Source organism: Dendrobates tinctorius, unplaced genomic scaffold (assembly GCF_039654945.1).
Source record: "Dendrobates tinctorius isolate UK_male_01 unplaced genomic scaffold, ASM3965494v1 ptg000022l, whole genome shotgun sequence".
Classification (NCBI taxonomy): domain Eukaryota; kingdom Metazoa; phylum Chordata; class Amphibia; order Anura; family Dendrobatidae; genus Dendrobates; species Dendrobates tinctorius.
In genome coordinates, this window is record NW_027361690.1 from 62671730 (window position 1) to 62697146 (window position 25417).

The 25417-nt window shown below is 43.2% G+C and overlaps 1 protein-coding gene across 2 annotated transcripts in view; it reads left to right on the forward strand.

Moving 5' to 3' along the window:
• Positions 1 to 25417, forward strand: part of SV2B (synaptic vesicle glycoprotein 2B) — a 294017-nt gene that overhangs the window by 78915 nt on the left and 189685 nt on the right. Inside the window, exon 1 of one of the 2 annotated variants that reach the window (XM_073568739.1) lies at positions 20526 to 20762. The exons of the other annotated variant lie outside the window; for it this stretch is intronic. The gene's annotated coding sequence lies outside the window, so the exon portion shown is untranslated. Of the gene's footprint in view, positions 1 to 20525; positions 20763 to 25417 lie in introns of those variants that run through there. 2 annotated transcript variants of the gene reach the window in all.

The following is a 25417-nucleotide window of genomic DNA, read 5'->3' on the forward strand; positions in this document are numbered from 1 at the left end:
GAGGAAAGAGGAGACTCTTAAAGAAGAAGTTACAGGTCTGTGAGAGCCAGAAATCTTGATTGCTTGTTTCTGACCAAATACTTATTTTCCACCATAATATGCAAATAAAATGAAAAAAAAACAGACAATGTGATTTTCTGGATTTTTTTTTCTCAGTTTGTCTCCCATAGTTGAGGTCTACCTATGATGTAAATTACAGACGCCTCTCATCTTTTTAAGTGGTGGAACTTGCACTATTGCTGACTGACTAAATACTTTTTCTCCCCACTGTATATATATATATATACAGTATATATATATATATATATACAGTATATATATATATATATATATATATATATATATATGTTGTGACACAGGGTTACTGTCGCTGTATGTGAAAGGAGATATGTGTCATGAAGGTTGCTATCTTCCGTAATGTGAAACACATACGTAAGTTTCTCTCCAGGATGCTATGTGCTGAGGGGGGTTAACCAGCCATTACAAGGGTTTGGGTTTATGGTGAGTAGGTGTAAGAGATTAGCAGGATGCCTACTCACCATATCTCCACCTCAATGATGTGGTTGGGGAAGTTAAATGTCCAGCTACTGTGTTTTTTTCTATGTTGTGTGTGTTCGGAGAGGAAAGTCTCCAGATGGTAGCATCTGAGGGATCTAGATGTGTGGTGAGCACCTTGACCCCGCATGTGCTTCACAGAAGTTTATAATGTTGAGTGGTTAAAATAAAAAAATTACATTTTACCCACAAAAAATGATCCTTTAACCCCTTTTTTTTCATTTTCACAAGTGTAACAGGAGAAATTGCACCATATAATTTGTTGGCCGATACCCCATATGTTGGAGAAAACTATTGTTTGGGCTCATGGCAGGGCTCGACAGGGAAGGAGCGCCATTTGACATTATTAAAGAAAAATTTGCTGGAATAATTAGAGGATGTCATGTTGCATTTGGCTCTCGTGATGTGCCTAAACAGTGTAAGCCCCCACAAGCGACCCTATTTTGGAAACTAAACCCCTCAAAGAACTTATCTAGATGTGTGATGAGCACTTTAAACCACCAGGTGTCTCACAGAAGTTCATAACGTTGAGCCGCAAAAAGTAATAAAATCAAATTTTTCTCACAAACATATTTTGAACCCCAAATTATTTATTTTCATAAGATAACAGGAAAAAATGGACCCCAAAATCTGTTGTGCAATTTCTCCTGAGTACGCCGATTCAACATATATGGGGGAAAATTACTGTTTGGGCACACAACAGGGCTCAGAAAGGAAGGAGTGATGTTTTGGAATACAGACTTTGATGGAATGGTTTGCAAGTGTCTTGTCATGTTTGGAGAGCCCCTGATGTGCCTAAACAGTAGAAACCCCCCACAAGTGACACCATTTTGGAAACTAGACCCCTTAGGGAACTTATCTAGATGTGTGGTGAGAACCTTGAACCCACAGGTGCTTCACAGAATTTTACAACGTTGATCTGTGAAAATGAGAAAAAAATATTTTTCCCTCAAAAATGTTTTCGCGGCAAATTATTTCATTTTCACAATGATAGCAGGAAAATATGGAATCCAAAATTTGTTGTGCAATTTCTCCTGATTACATCGATACCCCATATGTGGTTGAAAACTACTTTTGAGGCACAGTGCTAAGCTCAGAAAGGAAGGCGCACCATATTGGAATTCAGATTTTGCTGGACTATTTAGTGGGTGCCATGTGACATTGCCATAGCCCCTGAGGTGCCAGAACAGGAGAATGCTCACTTAAGTGACCCCATTTTACAAACTATACCTCTCAATGAACTCCTCTAGTGGTGCAGTGATCATATTGACACCACAGGTGTATCACAGAATTTTATACCATTGGGCAGTAAAGAAAAAAATAATTACATTTTTGCCACCAAATTTTGTTTTATCCCCATATTTTACATTTTCACACTGGGAAATGGCTAAATATGGCCCCAAAATTTGTCCTACAATTTCTGCTGAATCAAGAAAGAACAGTTGCCAAAAGAAAAAAATCCTGGTCACTTGAATGGGCAGCTATCATGTTGTTTTTTCAACAATAAAAATGTCATGGTTGTATTACCTGGGTAAGTGGCAGGCGCAGCTTCAATGTATAGTCCAGGGACATGTGTGTGTCTACCCCAACACGCATTTCGGCCTTCGCCTTCATCAGGGGGACCAGGATACGTGGAATGGAAGAGTCCATCATCCCCCTGATGAAGCCAAAGGCCGAAACGCGCGTTGGTAGTGTCTCATATGCTTTTCCTGCTCTTGGCACATAGGCTCAATACTATTGGTATATTATACTTGTTACTTTTGCTTCTTGCATCTGGGTCTTAGGGGGATTGTGCGACCCTTTTTGTACAGCAATATTCTTGCACAAATGTTCCATCATTCCCTCCTGCCATTTCCTATGTCGATGTATATATATTTTTTGTATGAATTTTAACTAATAAATAATTCAATGAATTACACTACTATTTTTGGACTAGTACATCTTTTTTGCTTTTGGCAACTGTCTTTTCTTGACAATGTTTTGGTGTGTCCAACACTATGGTCCATCACACTGACTTAGTTCTTATTACAATTGTAATGAAATATATCGTGTGTACGTTAGTGGAATATATTGTGTCTTATTCCTGCTGAATGTAGAAATATCCCATATGTGGCTGTACAGTACTGCTTAGCCATTCGGAGGGATGGAGTGCTATTTGCCACCTGGAGCATAGAGTTTCCTAGAATAGTTTGTGTTGTGGACTCCATATACAGAAGATCTATGTGCTAGAAGTGCAGAATTCTCCCTCATGTTAACCTATTTTAGAAATTATACCCCTTTGGGAATTTATCTACAGGTATAGTGACAATTTTGATGCCATGGGTGTTTTCCCAGAAACAATTAGCATTGGATGTTGCTGAATGAAAAATGCACATTGTCATTGTAGTGCCCAGTATGTTGTAGTCGCCAATACATTGTAGACCCCAGTATGTTGTAGTCCCCAGTACTTTGTAGTCACCAGTACGTTGTAGTCCTCAGTATGTGGTATAGCCCAGCTCATGCTTCTGGAAATCTGCACTTCTACATTAGGCGGGCTCTCATGACAACAGAAATGCCAAACATGTGGATGCAAAATGTGTGCTCAGTAGGGAAGGGGCATTTGGATTTGGGAGAGCAGAATTTGCTGGATTTCTTTTGGAGGGCGAGGAATCATAGCACTTTCCAGAGCCTTGGTGCTACCAGTAACGTGGATGCCACCTATATTTTTGTTAACAGATGACAGACCTGAGTGGGGGCCTGCTTTTTTGTGGATTTAGTTAAAGCTTTTATTGGGAATATTTTAGATAACATTTGGGAACATATTTATACAATCTAACAAAATCTAATCTAATGAAAATGTAGAGTCCCTGTGGGTGGAGATAAGGGGAGGAGGAAAAATAATAAATTACTGATAGGGGTTTGTTGTAAGTCTCCAAAAATAATGGAAGCAACAGAGAATATCCTCATAAGGCCTCTTTCACACATCAGGTTTTCGCCGTCAGGCGCGATCCGGCGCTTTTGACAGAAACCGGATCCGGCGAAATGCAATGCCGGATCCGGTTTCCCCCCCATTGACTTGCATTTGCGCCGGATCGCGCCGGAAGGCCATGCGTTTCATCCGGTTTTCGCCGGATCCGGCAATGTGTCGCGATCTGGCGTCTGGAAAAAACGGCTACTGTAACGTTTTTTGTCTCCGGCGAAAAAGCCGGACACGCCGGATCCGGCGCGTCCGGCTTTTTCACAAAATGAAAGCCTATGAGCGCCGCAATGCGCCGGATCCGGCGGCCGGATCCGGTTTTTTGGTCTGAGCATGCTCAGTAGCTCTGCCCACAGGAGATATATAAAAGCAAGACAATGGGACCCTCAGCCACACCCAACATGCCACCCAAGCCAAGAACCAGGAGCAGGAGAAGGCAGCAGACATCTGCAGCAGCAGCACCATCAGCACCACCCCAAATGGAGCAGCAAATGGAACATGCTGAGGAGGGGAGTCCAGCAGCAGATGAGAGACGGTAATTATCAAATCCCCCATTCCTCCAAACTAGGGCCATGGAATATCAAGATATTCATTGGCCCTTTGTTTCTCTTTATTCAACAGCCGCCAAAGAGATGCAGCAGCAGCAGCAGAAATGGCATCACTGGCAGCAGCAACAGCAGCAGCAATACCCACAGCCATGGAGTCTGGCCATCAACAGGACAGCACATCTTCTTCTGGGAGCCCTCCCTCGCATCGTCAGCGTTTGACGGTAAGTTTTTATTTCCAAAATCCATCATCTCTGTAATATATGTCTATTCATTGCCTTTTATTTGTTCAGAGCGGCCTATCACATTCAGTAATCAAAGTCATGTTTGTGTGTGTAGCCCATTCACTATCTCCATCTAACCCCCACCCCCTGAAGATGGCTGGACCGTCATTGTAAATACATCATTGTAAATACAAACCTGTGCTTTGTATCCCCCCCACCTCATTGTAGATTGTAAGCTCCACGAGCAGGGTCGTCTTATTTCGCTTTAATTATTGTATTGTTAACGTTGTTACTTATGACTGTTGTGTTTGAAACTGTTCAACTGTAAAGCGCTGCGGAATATGTTGGCGCTATATAAATAAAGATTATTATTATTATTATTATTATTATTATTATTATTATTTCAAAACAGGAATCACAAGATGAAGAGGAGCTCCCAGAAGAAGAAGGAAGGGGTGGACAGACACCTGGAGTGGGCTCACAATTGGTAAGTTTTTTGCATCAAACGCAGAAACACAACATCACACTACACACAACACATAGAAAACAATGTTCTGCAGACCACACACAGCAAACAAATGCCTACATCCAAAGACATAACATTTTTTGTTTTCTTCTCTAGTCTTCCCAATCTGGTGCTCGGCCAAGAGGTCCTCGCAGTGCCTCCCAGGGTCGTCGGCGACAGCAACGCGGCGGTCACCAGCGTGTAAGTATAAATATTTTTGCTTTGTTTTTTTGCACTTTTTATTTCATTTCTTTTGTGGAGGCTAATGTTATTTTTGTCTTTTTCTTTAACAGCCTTCACAGCGTGCTCCCGACTCTGACGGTGAGGATGGAGGACTCGATGTGGACCACCTCATCGATCTCGTCAGACAAAGGGAGCCGCTCTGGAATATGGCTGACCGCCGCCACGCTGACCTTATCGTTATCCGACGACTCTGGGAGGAAATCTGTTCGCTCCTTGTGGGCCGCTGGGAGGACCTCGATGTTCGGGCCCAGATTAAAGAGCGTAAGTATATACAGTACCGGTTGCTTGATGTAAACCAGTGTTTCCCGAACTCCAGTCCTCGTGGTCCCCACGGATCATGTGTTCAGAATTTCTATTTACTATGGAAATCCTGAAAACATGACCCCTGGGGACCATGAGGACTGGAGTTTGTGAAACACTGATGTTGTATACTAACCACTCCTTTCTCGTTTCAGGGAACAGAATTGTGAATCGGTGGCGGTCTGTGAGGGATCGTTTCAAGAAGGAGTTCAATAAAGAGATGCGGGCCCCGAGTGGATCTGGAGGACGCAGGAGCAAGTACAAGTACGCACAAGCCCTGTCGTTCCTCCGGGAAACAATGCTCACCAGAAGGTAAATATTACACACCACATGTGAAAAAAAATGTTAGATGTAACTTTTTTTTTTCAGCCAGGGCCATACCATGTCAGTATTTTAATTGTTTTTTTTCTCTTTATTTCACAGCACGGTGAGCAGCACTCGGGAGCCTGCACGATTGGACCCTTCTGAGACGATCCCTGAGGAGACCGGCACCGAGGGACACTTCGACCGCCCCGGTACATCTGCACCTTCCCAGCCTTCCCACACATTCGACCCATCTGTCCCATCCACCAGCACAGGAGCATCGTGGCCGCCTACATTACATGAAGCTGCTGGTGAGGAGATCGCTTTCCCTTTACCCCACCCTTCTGCCCCTGCCACCTCTAGTACACCTGCGGGTACTGGGCGGCAGCGGCAGAGGGGTCAGGAAAAGAGTTATGCGCAAGAGTTCTTGCATCTGAATGCATCTTTCCAGAACTGTCTAAAAGTCTTGTCAGAGCAAATCTCCGCAGGCTTTCAGCAGATCAACTCCAGCATTCTGTAGGTGAAGACACTTCTGCAAACCATGCATTCAGAAGCAAGATCTTCGCCAAACCACACCTTTTTCAGGTCTGTTATGGAGCGCATGGCAACACTATCTCCTACCCAGCAGATGCATGTAATGCATTCGTGCCACGGTGCTCTACAGCAGGTTACCTCCCAACCTCCACCTCCCACCACTGTAGTTCCTCCACCTGCACCCCCTCCAGCCACTTTCCATCCTCCCCCTCCTATTACATCTGCACCCCCTCCAGCCACTTTCCATCCTCCCCCTCCTATTACATCTGCACCCCCTCCAGCCACTTTCCATCCTCCCCCTCCTATTACATCTGCACCCCCTCCAGCCACTTTCCATCCTCCCCCTCCTATTACATACCAGCAACCTCACCAGTACCAGCAACCTCCCCAGTACCAGACATCTCCCCACTTCCAGCAACCTGCCCCGTACCAAACTCCTTCCCCGTACCAAACTCCTTCCCCGTACCAAACTCCTTCCCCATACAACTTTCCATCAACATCATCTGCTCCTACAGTCCCTGCCCAACCCTCCACTCCACCGCCCACCACCTCTTCTGCCTCCAACATGTCCACCCATTCTGTAGCTTTTTCCACACCTTCACCTCTAACTGTTCCTTCCCCACCACGATCCCAGTCCTCTCTCCACACACCCAGTGTCGAAGTGTCCCGCAGCCCCTCCAGCAGTATTTCCACCCCACACTACACAGATTTGTAATGTGTGTTTTTTAATAAAAATGCCCATTGGGTTTAAAACCTTTATTAAAAAAGTTTTTTGCACTTTAAAAACATTTTACAAAAAAAAAAAAAAATTTAAATAAAAGTTAAATTATCGTTTCACAATGGTTGTCTGTCTTTTCTTTCTGCGGCGAACTATGTTTAAAAAAAAGGTTAAATACAGGGTATTTCAAAGGTAAAAAGGTATTCAAAACCAGGTATATAACTGTGGGTAAATTTTAGCTTTTTGCCACAGTTGTGTTCCTGGTTGTGTTTGAAGCAAAGTATTTCACCTAAAAAGTTGTGTTTATTGTTGGTGATTTCCTAACAATGTACACAACTTTTGTTAAAAGGTGAAATACTTTGCATAAAACACAACCAGGTACACACCTGTGGCCTAAAGCTAAAAATAGTAGACCATAACAAGATAGCCAACTTTGGTTGGCAAAGGTATATACTGTTGGTCCAGAAGGTACACAAGTTTGGTTAGGGCACAAATCTTTCACACTCTGTCATCCTGCCAGTGTACTCTGCCTTGAGGGGCCACAAGGGTCAATTTTAAAAACCGGATCCGGCGTAATCCGTCGAAAAACGGATAGAAAAACGGATGAACCGGATGAGACGGATCCGGTTTTGTCTGTCAAGAACAAGACGGATCCGGCAGAAAACCGGATCCGGCACATCAGGTTTTACAAAACATTTGCCGGATCCGGCATTCCGGCACGACGCCGGATCGCGCCTGACGCCGAAAACCTGATGTGTGAAAGTAGCCTAAAGCAAATAGATGAAGCAGCGACTCAAGGAGAAGTCATTATTATGGGGGACTTCAACTACCCTGAAATACATTGGGGAACCGAAACCTCCAGTTCCAGCAAAGGTAATAGGTTTTTGACAACTATGAGAGACAATCACCTTTCACAACTGGTTCAGGACCCAACAAGATGGGGGGCACTGCTAGACCTAATATTAACCAACAGGCCAGACCGCATATCAAATATAAGGGTTGAGAGTCACTTGGGTAATAGTGATCACAAAATAATAAGTTTTCATGTATCCTTTAATAAGATGTGTAGTAGAGGGGTTACAAGGACACTAATCTTCAGGAAAGCAAATTTCCAACGGATGAGAGATGATCTTGGTGCAATTAACTGGGATAATATCCTGAGACATAAACATACACAAAGAAAATGGGAGTGTCATGTCGGACACTGTTCACACCAGGGTGTCCGGCAGACAGCGGTAATACCCCATCCTACCACATGGTTCTCAGCGGCGCTGGTTGGTCTTCTGATCCGGCTTGGATTGGGTTAACCAGGTTGTCATTCTGGCTGAGGGCTTAGCCACGCCCTCTGTCTTTAAATTGCCCTGTGTGACTATGGGCGTCGCCGACTATAGCTCTTGCCTTGTGCTAAGCGATACCGGTCTGGAGTGGTGGTCTAAGGAGCATACGGTTGCTGGTGTAGTATATTCCATTGTTGCCATTTTGCCTCCCTTGTGTTGTATTATTTGGTTGCCCTTGCACATTATTGTATTCTCATGTGTGTACGTGGTGTGGTGCATTTCCGTTATCCCTGTCCATACTTATTTGTGGGGTCTGGTGTTTGGTCTCCTCACTGGGTGGAGGGTGGTGGGTTCAGCTTAGGGCTGGACAGGAGACAAGGACAGGGTGGAGGCCCAGGCAAGCACACCTTCAGTGTAAACCCTGGGTTGAGGGACAGACAGGGTTTCCCCTAGTCTGAGGGACACCGCAGGGGCCCCGGGGTTTCAGCCTAAAGTTACCTAGGCTTCCCATGACATTATAGTTGGCCCAAAAAGAGAAAAAAAGAAAAACAAAAAAAAAAGAAAATAGGAATTATTTACCATGGATCCTATAGTCTCCATAACCAAGCAGCTGGAGGCTCTGTCCATACAGGTCACTGAACTGAGGGGGGTGGTCCAGCAACAAGGCCTCTCAGTTCCTGCTGTGCAAACTGAGGCAGCAGTCAGGGCAGCTGAACCTAAGTTACCTCTCCCTGATCGATTTTCTGGTGATCGCTGTAAGTTCGTTGTATTTCGTGAATCCTGCAAATTGTATTTTCGGATGCGTCCACTCTCCTCAGGAAATGAGGCTCAGCGTGTGGGCTTGGTAATTTCCTTGCTGAGTGGTGATCCACAGGCATGGGCTTTTTCACTACCTTCTGATTCACCAGCATTTGAGTCCATAGACTTTTTTTTTTCTGCTCTGGGTTTAATCTATGACGATCCTGACAGACTGGCGTTAGCAGAGTCTAAAATACGCTCTCTACTCCAGGGTGAGCTACTGGCGGAGGATTATTGTACGGAATTTCGTTGCTGGGCTGTGGACACGCAATGAAATGACCCTGCACTAAGGAGTCAATTTTTGCATGGGGTTTCTGAAAGGGTAAAACAAGCTCTGCTAATGTATGAGACTCCCGCTTCTCTGGAGGCTGCTATGGTGCTTGTAGTACGCATTGATCGCCGTTTTTGTCAGATGTCGCAGGAGACATTGCCTGTGGGGGGAGGGGCAGTCTCTGGTGAGGTCGCCTCAGGTGAATCCGTGGAACCTATGCAGATCGCTGGTATATCACATACACATAATAACAAGCATAAATGTCCCTTGCCCAGAAAGCAAGGGGTCTGTTTTTTTTGTGGCAAAAAAGGACATTTTATTAATGCTTGCCCCCTGGTACCTAAGAGAGAGGCGGAAAACTGCTAGGCTCAGAGGGTTTGGAGGAGTCTAGTCTGAGCCTTTGCATATCCTCCGTGGTGGTCTCCCAGCGTATGCTCCCTGCCAAGGTAGTTATCGGGGGCCAAGAGCTGTCGATTACTGTATTTGTAGATAGTGGTTCAGCTGCTAATCTCATTGATGAAAAGTTTGCCCGTACTGCGGGATTTAAGGTGGAGGCGCTGCCTAATCCTATCCGGGTGGTTACCATCAATGCCTCCCCTCTCTCACAAGGGGAGATTAAAGAGTTTGTGGCTGATGTAAAACTTCACATTGGGGTCCTACACTCTGAGCGGGTAACATGTGAGGTGCTCAGTAATTTACCGGCTCAGATAGTTCTGGGGTTTCCATGGTTGTCTATGCACAATCCGGTGATTGATTGGAAAACCCAGGACATAATTCAGTGGAGCAGATACTGCCAGGAGAGTTGTCTGGCCACGTGTATCTCCGCTGTGACTCCCAGCATCCCGGAGCCACTGCTGGACTTTGCTGATGTATTTTCTGAAAGAGGTTGTTCAGAGCTGCCACCGCACCGACCCTATGACTGTGCTATTAGGTTAAAACCGGGGGCCAAGTTACCAAAAGCCAGGATGTTTAATATCTCAGGTCCTGAGAGGCAAGCTCTCAAAGAATACATTGCAGAAAGTCTAAGCAAAGGGCACATCAGGCCTTCAACATCTCTATTGGCGGCGGGGTTCTTCTTTGTCAAGAAGAAAGATGGCGGATTACGCCCTTGTCTGGATTTCAGGGAACTCAACCAGATTACGGTTCGTGACCCCTACCCGATGCCACTGATACCCGATTTGTTCAACCAGGTGTCTGGTGCCAAATGGTTTTCCAAGCTTGACCTCAGGGGGGCGTACAATCTCATAAGAGTGCGTCAAGGGGATGAATGGAAGACGGCATTTAATACCCCTGAGAGTCATTTTGAGAATTTGGTGATGCCATTTGGGTTGACAAGCGCGCCAGCAGTATTTCAACATTTCATAAATGATGTCTTTTCTCATCTCTTGGGGAAATTTGTTGTTATATACCTTGATGACATTCTTATTTACTCACGCGACCGTGATGCACACATAGAGCATGTTAGGCAGGTGTTGCAGTTGCTCAGGGAAAACAAGCTCTATGCCAAGCTTGAGAAATGTGTATTTGTCGTCCAAGAATTACCTTTTTTGGGTTATGTAATTTGCGACTCAGGGTTTAAAATGGACACCGCTAAGGTGCAAGCGGTGCTGCAGTGGGATCGGCCTGATAATCTCAAGGCACTTCAGCGATTCCTGGGCTTTTCAAACTATTATAGGAAATTTATTAAGAATTTTTCTATGATTGCTAAGCCGCTCACCGACATGACTAAAAAAGGTACCAATTTTTCTGACTGGTCTGAGGCTGCTGTGCGCGCGTTTGAATTCCTCAAAAACAGTTTTGCTTCAGCTCCCATCCTGGTTCAGCCTGATGTCTCCCTACCTTTTACCGTGGAGGTGGATGCATTTGAGGTTGGAGTGGGGGTGGTACTGTCTCAGGGTCCATCCTTGGGCGAATTGCATCCGTGTGCCTACTTCTCCAAGAAACTGTCGCTGGCCGAGCGTAATTACGATATTGGTAACAGGGAATTGTTGGCCATCAAGTTGGCATTTGAGGAATGGCAACACTTCTTGGAGGGGGCTGTCCATCAGATTACTGTCATAACAGACCATAAGAATCTGCTTTATTTAGAGTCTGCTAAACGCCTGTCCCCCAGACAGGCTCGCTGGGCATTATTCTTCACCCGGTTCAATTTTTTTGTGACATACCGACCAGGTTCTAAGGATACTAAGGCGGACACCTTGTCCAGATGTTTTCCGGGTGGAGAGTCACGCGAGGATCCGGTGCCTATCCTCCAAAATGGAGTTGTGGTCTCGGCTCTCATGACAGAGGTTGAGGCAGAGATTGCTGATGCTCAGGAGGAGGTACCGCCAGATCTGCCTCCTAATAAATCATTTGTGCCACTACACCTATGCTTAAAAGTGTTAGGGGAACATCACAATACTGTCCTGGCGGGTCACCCAGGAGTTAAGGGCACTCTGGAACTTGTATCACGTCGTTTTTGGTGGCCCAAAATCCGGCAGAACGTGGCCTCATATGTGTCAGCCTGTACCACGTGCGCACAGGCCAAGACACCACGCTCCCGTCCTGCTGGCACATTACATCCTCTCTGTGTGCCCAGTAAGCCATGGACTGAGATTTCCATGGATTTCATTACGGATTTGCCCTCCTCGGCTGGGAACACGGTCATTCTGGTAATAGTTGATCGGTTCTCTAAAATGTCGCATTTCGTTGCTTTGCCATCTATGCCCAATGCGAAGACCCTTACTCAGGTATTTATTCGCGAGGTGGTCAGACTTCATGGTGTCCCGTCTGACATTGTATCTGATAGAGGTACACAATTTGTGGCAAAATTTTGGAGAGCTTTTTGTTCACGCCTAGGGATTAAATTGTCTCATTCATCGGCTTTCCATCCTCAGTCGAATGGCCAGACTGAGCGTATGAACCAAAACCTGGAACAATACTTACGCTGTTTTGTGTCTGACAATCAGGAAGAGTGGTCGGAGTTTCTTTCCTCTGGCTGAATTCGCGATAAACAATCATTATCAGGAATCGTCTGGGGAATCTCCGTTCTTTTGTGTTTATGGTCAACATCCCCAATTCTGTACCTTGCGCCAAGGGAGCTCTACGGGCGTCCCTGAGGAGGACCAGTTGGGAGCACAATTGTCATCCGTTTGGAGGAGAGTAAAGCAGCGCTTGCTGAATGTAGGTTCTAGGTATAAACGTGTGGCTGACGGTAGACGTGTGCCTGGTCCGGACCTGTGTGTGGGTGATTGGGTGTGGTTGTCTACAAGGAGCATCAAGCTCAAAATACCATCGCTTAAGTTGGGGCCCAGGTTCATTGGTCCATTTAGGATCTCCGCAATTATCAACCCTGTGGCATTTCGTTTAGAGTTACCTGCCGTATACAAGATACATAATGTGTTTCACAAGGCGTTACTTAAGAAAGTCGTGGGTGCTGTTGATGTTTCTCCCGTGCCACCACCTCCCGTCTTGGTGGATGGCACGTTGGAGTTTGAGGTGTCCAAGGTGGTTGACTCTCGGGTAGTGCGTCGCACTCTACAGCACCTGGTCCACTGGCGTGGCTATGGTCCTGAGGAGAGGACTTGGGTGCCGGCCTCGGACATACATGCGAACTGACTGATTACAGTGTTTCATCGCCGCCATCCGGACAAGCCGGGTCCTCGACATTGTGAGGTTCCTGGGGTCCCTCGTAGAAGGCGGGGTACTGTCATGTCGGACACTGTTCGCACCAGGGTGTCTGGCAGACAGCGGTAATACCCCATCCTACCACATGGTTCTCAGCGGCGCTGGCTGGTCTTCTGATCCGGATTGGATTGGGTTAACCAGGTTGTCATTCTGGCTGAGGGCTTAGCCACGCCCTCTGTCTTTAAATTGCCCTGTGTGACTATGGGCGTCGCCGACTATAGCTCTTGCCTTGTGCTAAGCGATACCGGTCTGGAGTGGTGGTCTAAGGAGCATACGGTTGCTGGTGTAGTATATTCCATTGTTGCCATTTTGCCTCCCTGTGTTGTATTATTTGGTTGCCCTTGCACATTATTGTATTCTCCTGTGTGTACACATACTTATTTGTGGGGTCTGGTGTTTGGTCTCCTCACTGGGTGGAGGGTGGTGGGTTCAGCGTAGGGCTGGACAGGAGACAAGGACAGGGTGGAGGCCCAGGCAGGCACACCTTATGTCTAAACCCTGGGTTGAGGGACAGACAGGGTTTCCCCTAGTCTGAGGGACACCGCAGGTGCCCCGGGGTTTCAGCCTAAAGTTACCTAGGCTTCCCATGACAGGGAGACGTTTATTAGCAACCTGAATAGGACCTGGGCAGAATATATACCGTATGGGAATAGACATGTTTGAAATAGGAGGAAACCACTATGGTTAAATAGAGCTGTAAGGGGTGCAATAAGTGACAAAAAGAAAGCATTTAGAGAATTAAAGCAAGTAGGTAGTGATGAGGCATTAAATAAATACAGAAAATTAAATAAATTCTGTAAAAAGCAAATCAAGACAGCAAAGATTGAGACAGAGACACTCATTGCCAGAGAAAATAAAAATAATCCCAAAATATTCTTTAACTACATAAATAGTAAGAATCTAAAAAATGATAGTTTTGGCCCCCTTAAAAATAGTCTGGGTGAAATGGTGGATGAGGATGAGGAAAAAGCCAATATGCTAAATCAATTTTTTTTCAACAGTATTTACACAAGAAAATCCCATGACGGACAACATGATCAGTGATAAAAATTCTCCATTAAATGTCACCTGCTTAACCCAGCAGGAAGTATGGTGGCGTCTAAAAATCAGTAAAATTGACAAATCCCCGGGCCCGGATGGGATACACCCCTGAGTACTGCAGCAATTAAGTACAGTCATAGATAGACCATTATTTTTAATCTTTAAAGATTCCATATTAACAGGGTCTGTACCACAGGACTGGCGTATAGCAAATGTGGTGCCAATATTCAAAAAGGGACAAAAACTGAACTGGAAATTATAGGCTAGTAAGTTTAACCTCAACAGTATGTAAAATCCTGGAGGGTTTTCTAAGAGATACTATACTGGAGTATCTGAAGAAGAATAACCTCATGACCCAATATCAACATGGGTTTACGAGGGACCTTTCCTGTTAGACTAATCTGATAAGCTTTTATGAAGAGGTAAGTTCAGGACTGGAGCAATGGAATGCAGTGGACATGGTGTACATGGACTTTTCAAAAGCTTTTGATACGGTGCCACACAAAAGGTTGATACATAAAATGAGAACAATGGGGATAGGGGAAAATATGTGTAACTGTGTTAAGAGCTGGCTCAGGGATAGGAAACAAAGGGTGGTTATTAATGGAGCACACTCAGACTGGGTCACGGTTAGCAGTGGGGTACCACAGGAGTCAGTATTGGACCCGCTTCTTTTTAACATATTAATGACCGTGTAGGGGGCATAGAGAGTAGAATTTCAATATTTGCAGATGACACTAAACTCTGCAGGGTAATCAATACAGAGGAGGACAATTTTATATTACAGGAGGATTTATGTAAACTAGAAGCTTGGGCTGATAAATGGCAAATGAGCTTTAATGGGGATAAATGTAAGGTCATGCACTTGGTTAGAACGAACAAGATGTATAATTATGTGCTTAATTGTAAAACACTGGGCAAAACTGTCACTGAAAAATACCTGGGTGTATGGGTAGACGACAAACTCACATTTAGTGGCCAGTGTCAGGCAGCTGGTGCAAAGGCAAATAAAATAATGGGATGCATTAAAAGAGGCATAGATTCTCATGAGGATAACATAATTTTACCTCTATATAAGTCACTAATGCAACCTCACTTAGAATACTACGTACATGTCTGGTCTCCGGAGTATAAGAAAGACATAGCTGAACTGGAGCTGGTGCAGAGGAGAGCAACCAAGGTTATAAGAGAACTGGGTGGTCTGCAATACCAAGATACTGTAGGTTATTACACTTGGGGTTATTTAGTTTGGAAAATCGAAGGCTTAGGGGTGATCTTATTACAATGTATAAATATACTGTATGAGGTGACAATACAAAGACCTTTCTAATGATCTTTTTAATCTTAGACCTGTGACGGGCACAAGGGGGCATCCTCTACGTCTGCAGGAAAGAAGGTTTAACACAGACGCGGATTCTTTACTGTAAGAGCAGTGAGACTATGGAACTCTCTGCCATATGATGTTGTAAAGAGTGATTCCCTACTAAAATTTAAGAAGGGACTGGATGCCTTTCTTGAAAAGTATAATATTACAGGGTATATACACTAGTTTCCTTAATATTGCATTGATCCAGGGAGCTAGTCTGATTGCCGTATGTGGAATCGGGAAGGAATTTTTTTCCCCAATGTGAAACTTACTGTTTGCCACATGGGTTTTTTTTGCCTTCCTCTGGATCAAAATGTTAGGGCAAGTTAGGATAGGATATGGGTTGACCTAGATGGACTTAAAGTCTTCCTTCAGCCTTAATAACTACAGTATGTTATTATGACATACAAGTAGTGTTGAGCATTCCGATACTGCAAATATCGGGTATCGGCCGATATTCGCTGTATCGGAGTTCCGATACCGAGTTCCGATATTTTTACAATATCGAATACCGGAATCGGAAGTTCCCATAATGCAATGAGCCAGTTGTGTTAGCCATGTTAACTAATGGCATGGCTGTGTTTGGCTGCTGAAATGATGTCATCATGATGCGCGGTCTGTGTGGGCCTGCCGGGGGTCTGTGTGGGCCTGCCGGGGGTCTGTATGGGCTGCCGGGGCTCTGTGCGGGCCTGCCGGTAAGTCTGTGCGGACTGCCGGGGGTCTGTACGGGCCTGCTGGGGGTCTGTGCGGGCTGCCTGGGGTCTGTGCGGGCCAGCCGGGGGTCTGTACGGGCTGCCGGGGGTCTGTACGGGCTGCCGGGGGTCTGTGCGGGCAGCCGGGGGTCTGTGTGGGCTGCCGGGGGTCTGTGCGGGCCTGCCGGGGGTTGTGTGTGTGTGCAGACATCGTCTGATGGGTCTACAAGTCCCATCGAGCTATGCCTGCTACAATGACAGTGATTGACACATTAGCCAATGATGGGACAGTAGTAGTCCCATCATCCGGCTAATGTGTTGAATGTAAAAAAAATACATACTACATACATACTACTTACATACAGTACTACATACATACTACATATATACAACATTCATACAGCATACATACTACATAATACATACATACTTCATATATACTACATTCATACAATATACATACATACTACATATATACTGCATTCATACAGCATACATACATACTACATAATACATACATGCTACATATATACTACATTCATGCAACATACATACATACATACTACATACTACATACATACTACATATATACTACTTTCATGCAACATGCATACATACTACATACTACATACATACTACATATATATTACATTCATACAACATACATACATACATACATACTACATACTTACTACATACATACAACATACATACAACATGCCACATACAGTTGTGGCGAAAAGTATTGACACCCCTGCAATTCTGTCAGATAATACTCAGTTTCTTCCTGAAAATGATTGCAAACACAAATTCTTTGGTATTATTATCTTCATTTAATTTGACTTAAATGAAAAAGCACAAAAAGAATTGTCCTAAAGCCAAATTGGATATAATTCCACACCAAACATAAAAAAGAGGGTGGACAAAAGTATTGGCACTGTTCGAAAATTCATGTGATGTGTCTCTAATTTGTGTAATTAACAGCACCTGTAACTTACCTGTGGCACCTAACAGGTGTTGGCAATAACTAAATCACACTTGCAGCCAGTTGACATGGATTAAAGTTGACTCAACCTCTGTCCTGTGTCCTTGTGTGTACCACATTGAGCATGGAGAAAAGAAAGAAGACCAAAGAACTGTCTGAGGACTTGAGAAACCTAATTGTGAGGAAGCATGAGCAATCTCAAGGCTACAAGTCCATCTCCAAAGACCAGAATGTTCCTGTGTCTACCGTGTGCAGTGTCATCAAGAAGTTTAAAGCGCATGGCACTGTGGCTAACCTCCCTAGATGTGGACGGACAAGAAAAATTGACAAGAGATTTCAAGGCAACATTGTGCGGATGTTGGATAAAGAACCTCGACTAACGTCCGAAACAAGTTCAAGCTGCCCTACATTCCGAGGGTACAACAGTGTCAACCCGTACTATCCGTCGGCGTCTGAATGAAAAGGGACTGTATGGTAGGAGACCCAGGAAGACCCCACTTCTTACCCCGAGACATAAAAAAGCCAGGCTGGAGTTTGCCAATACTTACCTGAAAAAGCCTAAAACGTTTTGGAAGATTGTTCTCTGGTCAGATGAGACAAAAGTAGAGCTTTTTGGGCAAAGGCATCAACATAGAGTTTACAGGAGAAAAAAAGAGGCATTCAAAGAAAAGAACACGGTCCCTACAGTCAAACATGGCGGAGATTCCCTGATGTTTTGTTGTTGCTTTGCTGCCTCTGGCACTGGACTGCTTTACTGTATGCATGGCATTATGAAGTCTGAAGACTACCAACAAATTTTGCAGCATAATGTATGGCCCAGTGTGAGAAAGCCGGGTCTCCCTCAGAGGTCATGGGTCTTCCAGCAGGACAATGACCCAAAACACACTTCAAAAAGCACTAGAAAATGGTTTGAGAGAAAGCACTAGAGACTTCTAAGGTGGCCAAAAATGAGTCCAGACCTGAATCCCATAGAACACCTGTGGAGAGATCTAAGAATGGCAGTTTGGAGAAGGCACCCTTCGAATATCAGGGACCTGGAGCAGTTTGCCAAAGAAGAATGGTCTAAAATTCCAGCAGAGCATTGTAAGAAACTCATTGATGGTTAGCGGAAGCAGTTGGCTAAAGGTTGTGCAACCAAGTATTAGGCTGAGGGTGCCAATACTTTTGTCTAGCCCATTTTTGGAGTTTTGTGTGAAATGATCAATGTTTTGCTTTTTGCTTCATTCTCTTTTGTGCTTTTTCATTTAAGACAAATTAAATGAAGATAATAATACCAAAGAATTTTTGTTTGCAGTCATTTTCAGGAAGAAACTGAGTATTATCTGACAGAATTGCAGGGCTGTCAATACTTTTGGCCACAACTGTATGTTGTATGTCTGTAGCATGTTTTATGTATGTTGTATGTATGTAGTATGTACTATGTATGTATGTATGTTGTATGAATGTAGTATATATGTAGTATGTATGTATGTTGTATGAATGTAGTATATATGTAGTATGTATGTATTATGTTGTATGTATGCATGTTGTATGAATGTAGAATATATGTAGTATGTATGTTGTATGAATGTAGTATATATGAAGTATGTATGTATTATGTATGTATGTTGTATGAATGTAGAATATATGTAGTATGTATGTATGTTGTATGAATGTAGTATATATGTATTATGTATGTAGTATGTATGTATGTATGTAGTATATATGAAGTATATATATAGTATGCAGTATGTATGTATGTTGTATGAATGTTGTATGTATGTAGTATGTATGTTTTGTTTTTGTTTTTTTTTACATTCAACACATTAGCCGGATGATGGGACTACTACTGTCCCATCATTGGCTAATGTGTCAATCGCTGTCATTGTAGCAGGCATCGCCCGATGGGACTTGTAGTCCCATCGGACGATGCCTGCACACGCACAGACCCCCGGCAGCCCCGCACAGGCCACCGGCAGCCCCGCACAGACCCCCGGCAGGCCCGCACAGACCCCCGGCAGCCCCGCACAGAGCCATGCACAGTCTCCGCCCATGCACCGCCCACACTCTTCCCCCCTCCCAAACTGGATGTGCAAGGAAAGAAAGAGTTTATTTTCATTCCGATATTTGTGCCCCATTGACTTGCATGGGTTTCCGGTATCGGAATCGGCGATACCCGATATTTTTGGGGTATCGGTCCGATCCAATCCGATCCGATATTTCCCGATATCGGAAGGTATCACTCAACACTACATACAAGTACTATGTATGTTATTTTGGCAGGGGCAGAACTGTATAAGGATTGCGTCTCTGACTGTGGAGCCCATCTAACAACAACAATACAATACTGCCAGTGCCCAGTCCCCCCCTTACACCAATCCCCTTGGTGATGCACTAATTGGGATGACCATGCAGGCCAATGGTTCTTAAAGGGGAAGGGTCCTATGGCCACACCTACAGGGGTTAAAGCCAGGTGTCCGTGCCATTAACTCCCTCTTTCCCTCCCGGCGGACACCTGGAAGCTATCGTGCTATTGTCCCACCCTCCCTCCCTTATAAGTGTTAATGGATGTGTATGGCCATACTAACCGGCGGATAGATGTTAAATTTGTAGATTATGTAAAGATATGTGAATATATAACTGACCATTTTACCTTTACTAAGTCACAGTGGTAGAAGCAGAGGAGGGCAAAGGTTCGTAACTGTTCGTTGGGCCAACTTGCCTGTCGAATGCGGACAGGATCTCGGCGCGAGCCGCCCGTTGTGAAGTGTAATTGCCTTTCTCTGATTATGTAGTTAATAAACTGTGACCGACCTGTTCAACCCACCTAGGATTGTCTGTGTTTCATTACGGGATTGGAGGGAGGGGGGAAGGCACTTGTTACGACACACAGGTCTCCACAGTCTTGTTCTTCTATGTTAACACAGCCGGCATCCGCCTATGAAACAGTCTCAGCTCCTGAGGCAGATTTGCGCTTTTCTTAGCAGCATATGACGAAACTGTACCTCATAGGTCGTCAAGGAGTTAAAGCATATAATTTTTTTTTGCTTACTGGGTTCCGTTTTAGCTGGATGACTTGTAGATACGTGATCTCAGCCTATGATACATGAACATTTCTGATTTTTGAAATGAAAGATCTTTATAAAAGTTCAACCCCCATTTTACATGTCTACATGCGATTTCTTGTTACAGACGATAACAAAAAAATGTTGACTTTCTTCTTGAGTTTTACCTGCCTGCCCACAATAGCTAGATATTGACTTGACCCAATTTCACCGTGAGGATTCATGATACTAAAGCCTTTTTCTGCTGCGAAATCAAATATTTATTGCCTGAGATTTCTGCCAGATATACAGATAATGTTGAATAAAGTCATGTTAATATAAATATTGCATAACCGCAATTGTTAATTTTCATATTAAGTTTCATGTTCACGTCCTGTACGGTGTACTGTGCATTATCCATTTTCTCTTTAACTTAAAAGTCATCACATCTGTCATGTTAGCAATCCGCCTCCCCCTCCCTCCATCTGCTCTTCCATTCCCTGCCTCCCCTGAGCCTCAGTGCTTGTTTTATGTGTGTGCCATACAGGCTGATGGACTCTTCCATTCCTCGTATCCCGGTGATGCCTGGATATGCTATTACACTGGGATGATCGGCTTGGTTCTCAAGAGCTGTACACTTAATCTTAGGCTTGTGATCTGCTCGGGGCACGGCACCCTCTGAAGGACCTCTCTCAATGGCACCTCAATAATAAAAAGGTGGATTTCCAAGAACTGTGGAATTCACTACTCGTTACATCCGGTAGGAATCACATCTTCTCTGTATCTGATTTTTTATATAATCAGGTAATTTTAATAAATACGCATGGCCTGGTTCACTAAGCTTCCTGGGCAGTGCCACGTAGTTTGCTGATATGTTTCTCGTTAACTAGAAATATTACATGCACTTCTTACAGGAAAGCTTAAGAGGAACAATATTTTATTTGATCCCGGGGGTAATGTTTTGCTCTTTTACGTTTATACATTACTGTACGTTACGTATGTATGATGTATACAGTATGTATTATCATATGAGTGCCAGAACCTCATAATGTTGGTGCCCATATGGGCACCAGATCATAAATATATTCTAAATGTTATAGTTGTATAATAAGGTCAGTAGTATAAAGTATTAATCACAGGCCTTTGGTACAATGTGTGGGATGCTGGAAGTGTATGTAGGAGAAACACACATTAAGAAATCACTCCTTAGGTCCTGGGCTTTGTGGGGTAAGGTTTCTATACAGTCCAACCTCCAAAAATAAAATAAAGAGAAGGACCATTATATATTATGTATATACGTCAGCTTCAAGCCACCCCTTCCTAGAAAACCCATTTACAATGCAATTTTTTTTTTATTGGTTTTGGTCCTCCTTAGGTTCTGAGCATTTATATATAGTGCAACCTTCCAAAAAAAAATTGAAGAGCACCCCTTATTCAGAACTAGTTTTCTATAAGATGTTTTGAGGACCACCATTTATTATTACCGTATGTATAGAAACCATCTTCAAGCCACCCCTCCCTAGAAGATCCATTCACAATGCAATTTTTGGTGGTCTTCGTCTTTCTTAGGTACTGGGCATTGTGGGGTAATGTTTATATATACTGCAACCTCCCATAAATAAAAACAGAGTTGAGCATCCCCTTATCCAGAGCTGATTTTCTATAAGATGTTTTGAGGACCAACATAGATTATGTAAACGCGCCATCTTCAAGCCACCTCTGCCTAGAAGTTATATTTACAATGCAATTTTTTGCTGATTGTCTCAAAAGATTTTGGCATAATTTCATTCATTCCAACTTCTTTATTAAATGATCCATCCTCCCATGGACCAGTAACTGCAATGCCAAGACACACAATTTCCGGTAGATTGTATCTTGCTGTAACCTTGGCATAGTAATATTATCTGGCATCCACTTACCTGGGAGATGCTGGCTGTACATAATCTGATATTGAAATGCTGTCTGGCTGTGTGTGCTGATCAGATTTATGAGAACTACTTCTTTCTTTTTGCATTTCTGGATTAAATTTTAACCCTTTTTACAATAGGTTTGACTGAAATTCTGTATTAATTCGTTATTAATTTCAATATGCATAATACAGCGGGTACGGAAAGTATTCAGACCCCTTTAAACTTTTCACTCTTTGTTTCATGGCAGCCATTTGGTAAATTCAAAAATGTTCATTATTTTTCTCATTAATGTACACTCTGCACCCAATCTTGACTGAAAAAAAACAGAAATGTAGAAATTTTTGGAAATTTATTAGAAAAGAAAAACTGAAATATCACATGGTGATAAGTAACATAGTAACATAGTTTTGAAGGCTGAAAGAAGACCTTATGTCCATCTAGTTCAGTCTATTTTTAGTGCAGCTGTTCTGCATTGTTGATCCTGGGGAAGGCAAAAAACCCACAGAGTAGAAGCCAATTTTCTCCATAGGGAAAAAAATTCCTTCCCCTAAGCTGGGTCAACCATTTACCTATATTACATATGTTATTCGTAACCTTCTATACAGTTACTCACAAGAAAAGCATCCATTCCTTGCCCAATTGAAAATAAAACAATAAAAAATACACATACTTGATATTGCCGTATTCAGAATCGCCTGATCTATCAACGTATAAAAATAATTAATCCGATTGGTAAGCGATGTACTGAGAAAAAAAAATCGAAAGCAAGAATTATGGTTTTTTTTGGTTGCCGCAACTTTAGAATCAAATGCAATAAAGGGCAATCAAAACAAAGTATCTATCCCAAAATGGTATCAATAAAAAAAATCAGCTCAGCACGTAAAAAATAAGTCCTCATCCAGCCGCAAATTTTGAAAAATGGAGACACTACCAGTCTTGGAAAATGCATAGTAACATAGTTTTGAAGGCTGAAGGAAGACCTTATGTCCATCTAGTTCAGCCTATTTTTAGTGCAGCTGTTCTGCATTGTTGATCCTGGGGAAGGCAAAAATCCCACAGAGTAGAAGCCAATTTTCTCCATAGGGAAAAAAATTCCTTCCCCTAAGCTAGGTCAACCATCTACCTATAATATTCTGTTATTCGTAACCTTCTATACTGTTACTCACAAGAAAAGCATCCATTCCTTTCTTAAATTCACTCAGTGAGTTGGCCATCACCACTTCATCAGGAAGAGAATTCCAGAGCCTCACTGCTCTTACCGTGAAGAATCCTCTTCTATGCTGGTGCAGAAATTGTCTTTCCTCCAAATGAAGAGAATGCCCCCTTGTTCTTGTCACAGTCCTTGGTACAAACAGTTCATTGGAGAGATCTCTGTATTGCCCTCTCATATACTTGTACATATATATTAAGTCTCCCCTAAGTCTTCTCTTTTCTAGAGTAAATAGACCTAATTTTGATAACTTTTCTGGGTATTGTAGTGAACCAACTCCATTTATCATTTTAGTAGCCCGCCTTTGAACCCTTTCAAGTTCAGTAATGTCTTTCTTGAGCACCGGCGTTCAAAATGGCACACAATACTCCAAGTGTGGTCTGACGATTGATTTGTACAGAGGGGAATTATGTTTTCATCTCGTGTCCCCAGACCTCTTCTAATGCATCCCATGACCCTATTTGCTTTGGTGGCAGCTGCCTGACACTGGGCACTCCAATTTAGCTTCTTATTGACTAAGATGCCTAAGTCTTTTTCCATGTCTGATTTCCCCAGCAGTTTCCCATTTAGTAAGTAAGTATAGCATCTGTTTCTCCTTCCCATGTGCATAACATTCCACTTGTCTGTGTTAAACCTAATTTGCCATTTTGTCAGCCCAATTCTCCAATTTACTCAAATCTCTCTGTAGTTGCAAACTGTCCTCCTTTGTGTTAACTGCCTTACATAGTTTTGTATCATCTGCAAATACTGATATTTTACTGTGTAAGCTATCCACTAGATCATTAATAAATATATTAAATAGTAGGGGGCCCAATACAGAACCCTGTGATACCCCACTAGTAACCCTGGCCCAATCTGAGTATGCCCCATTAACCCCTTAAGCCCCAAGGGTGGTTTGCACGTTCAGGACCGGGCCAATTTTTACAATTCTGACCACTGTCCCTTTATGAGGTAATAACTCTGAAACGCTTTCATGGATCCCAGTGATTCTGACATGGTTTTCTCATGACATATTGTACTTCATGCTAGTGGTAAAATTTCATTCATATAACTTGCTCTTATTTGTGAAAAAAACAGAAATTTGGCAAAAATTTTGAAAATTTTGCAATTTTCCAAATTTGAATTTTTTATGCCCTTAAATCACAGAGATACGGCACACAAAAAAACTTAATAAATAACATTTCCCACATGTTTACTTTACATCAGCACAATTTTGGAACCAAAATTTTTTTTTGTTAGGAAGTTATAAGGGTTAAAAATTGACCAGCGATTTCTCATTTTTGCAACACCATTTTATTTTTACGGACCACATCACATTTGAAGCCACTTTGAGGGGTCTATATGATAGAAAATACCCAAAAGTGACACCATTCTAAAAACTGCACCCCTAAAAGTGCTCAAAACCACATTCAAGAAGTTTTTTAACCCATAGGTGCATCACAGGAATTTTTTGAATATTTAAAAAAAAATGAACATTTAACTTTTTTTCACAAAAAAAATAATTCAGGTTCAATTTTTTTTATTTTACCATGGGTAACAGGAGAAATTGGACTGCAAAAGTTATTGTGCAATTTGTCCTGAGTACGCTGATACCTGATATGTGGGGGGGAACTGTTTCGGCGCATGGCAGAGCTCAGAATGGAAGGAGCGTCGTTTGACTTTTTCAATGCAAAATTGACTGGAATTCAGATCGGACGCCATGTCACGTTTGGAGAGTCCCTGATGTACCTAAACAGTGGAAACCCCCCACAAGTGACCCCATTTTGGAAACTAGACCCCCAAGGAACTTATCTAGATATGTGGTGAGAACTTTGAACCCACAAGGGCTTCACAGAAGTTTATAACATACAGCCGTACAATTAAAAAATTATATTTTTTCCACAAAAATGATCTTTTCACCCTCAATTCTTATTTTTCCAAGGGTAACAGGACCCTAAAAGATATTGTGCAATTTGTCCTGAGTGCGCTGATACCCCACATGTGGGGGTAAACCACTATTTGGGCGCATGGCAGAGCTCGGAAGGGAAGCAGCGCCATTTGACGTTTTTGGCTGGAATTGAGATCGGACACCATGTCGCAATTGGAAAACCCCTGATGTACCAAAACAGTGGAAACCCCCCACAAATGACACCATTTTGGAAACCAGACCCCCCAAGGAACTTATCTAGATGTGTGGTGAGAACTTTGAACCCCCAAGGGCTTCACAGAAGTTTATAACATACAGCCGTACAATTAAAAAATCATATTTTTTCCAGAAAAATGATCTTTTCACCCTCAATTCTTATTTTTCCAAGG